The following is a 2,500-nucleotide window of genomic DNA, read 5'->3' on the forward strand; positions in this document are numbered from 1 at the left end:
TGATCCATGCTCAAGTCATTTCATCATCTTTTTTACAGCAACCACAAACCAGATGTGTCTATTCACCTCTAACAGTAGAGAGCAGTTACCACATTTCATTCCATTAACAACTACCTCTGAAGAGCAAAGGGTTACATAACTGGACTGTTACCTAACAGTCTGTTGAACCCCTGGTGAGAAACCAATTGGTAAGATCGGCCATAATGGATAAATAGTATTACTGTATATTTTGATTAACGTGTGTGTGTGTGTGTGTCTTTGTGTCTGTGTTTGTCGCCCATCACTACTTGACAACCAGTGCTGGTGTGTTTATATCCCTGTAACTTAGCAGTTTGGCAAAAGAAACCAATAGAATAAGTACCAGGCTTTAAAAGAATAATTACTGGGGTCGATTCATTCGCCTAAAATTTCTTCCTGCCTATGTCCCAGCATGTTCGTAGTCTAATAAATGAAAAGAGTAAAATATAAAAGATAAACGATATACTCCCTTCTATTTAATGAGGACACAAGATGGGTGCTAAAAAGTTCCTGGCTTGGGGTAAAAGTAAACTCAGGAGGATCAGTTACTCTTCACTCTTTTACTCTTTTACTTGTTTCAGTCATTTGACTGCGGCCATGCTGGAGCACCGCCTTTTTTAATCGAGCAACTCGAACCCGGGACTTATTCTTTTTTAAGCCCAGTACTTATTCTATCGGTCTCTTTTGCCGAACCGCTAAGTGACGGGGACATAAACACACCAGCATCGGTTGTCAAGCAATGCTAGGGGGACAAACACAGACACACAAACACACGCACGCATATATATATATTTATATTTCCTGAGCGCCATACTAATACAATTGTTTGTTTGTATTCCACCTGCCTTCGTCTTTTGTTTATTTCCGTAAACCTGCCTTCATCTTTTGTCTATTTTCATAAAGCTTCCCGTTATATATATATATATATACATATATACGACGGGCTTCTTTCAGTTTCCGTCTACCAAATCCACTCACAAGGCATTGGTCGGCCCGAGGCTATAGTAGAAGACACTTGCCCAAGGTGCCACGCAGTGGGACTGAACCCGGAACCATGTGGTTGGTAAACAAGCTACTTACCACACAGCCACTCCTGCGCCTAGTTAATTATGATTTTATTCAACATATTCCCCCTCTCAGATTCACACACTGCAGCAGCCCTTCAGTTTTTCTAAACCCTATAAAAGAACTCAGAAGGTTGGACCTCCAGCCAGGCCTTTCATGAGACCCTTTAAATACCCTTTAAAGCCAGGAATTTATCAGCACCCCTCATATGAGTGTTTGTGAATGTCTGTATATGAATGTACTTGTACATTGCTGGTTTTGTTCATTATTTACATTACTTACATTTGACAGATATTTGTCCTCGTCTTGTTTGTTGTTAATACAACATTTCGGCTGATATACCCTCCAGCCTTCATCAGGTGTCTTGGGGCATATGGCATAGTGGTTAAGAGTGTGGGCTACTAACCCCGAGATTCCGAGTTCGATTCCAAGCAGTGACCTGAATAAAAATAAAAATATTAATAATAATAATAATAATAATAATAATAATAATAATAATAATAATAATAATTATAGTAATAATAATAGTAATAACAATGGTAATAATAATAATAATAATAATAATAATAATAATAATAATAATAATAAAAATAATAATAATAAGAAGAAGAAGAAGAAGAAGAAGAAGAAACAAATAAATAGAAGAGTGCCATATCATGTGAAATTCGTTGAACGATATTAATAATAATAATAATAATAATAATAATAATAATAATAATAATTATTATTATTATTATTATCCTTATTATTATTATTATTATAACAACATCGAAAAATACCTTAGGAATGAGAACCCAGGTTCGAAATTTCACCAAGACACTTGATGAAGGCTGGAGGGTATATCAGCCAAGACGTGTTAACAACAAACAAGATGAAGACAAATATCCGTCAAATGTAAACAATGTAAATAATGTAAATAATGTAAATAATGTACATAATTCCTCATCTCTTAAATATAGAACTGGTTTTGTTGTTTCTCCCCAGGCCACCTCTGTTTCAACACACCTGTGAGTAAAAGCATTCAAAAAATTATGAGGCATGTTCTGTTCTAAGATGAAAGGGTGTGATTTGAGGGTTACTTATTTGCCTTTTTCAGGATATCGAATGACCATGCCAAGTCATGGTGTATTTACGCTTGTGTGGTGTAGATGCGCAAGTGTGTGTGCACGTGTATGATTGTGTGCACGTGTATGATTGTGTGCGGTGTGAAAGTGTTATCTATATGCAAAAGAAAGGAGTGATAAAGACAAGGCAGGCAGCGGAAGTCAATAGGAAAGACTTGAAGTTTCTCAGGCTGTAATGTTGCTATTGTTGACTGTTGTAATGTTGCCACTACACAACAACGTGACATATCCAAAAACCACAATGATAGTAACAAAGACAAGAGCATTTGTAAATAATAATAATGAAAATAATC

This window comes from Octopus sinensis, linkage group LG18 (genome assembly GCF_006345805.1).
Source record: "Octopus sinensis linkage group LG18, ASM634580v1, whole genome shotgun sequence".
In the NCBI taxonomy this organism is placed as follows: Eukaryota; Metazoa; Mollusca; class Cephalopoda; order Octopoda; family Octopodidae; genus Octopus; species Octopus sinensis.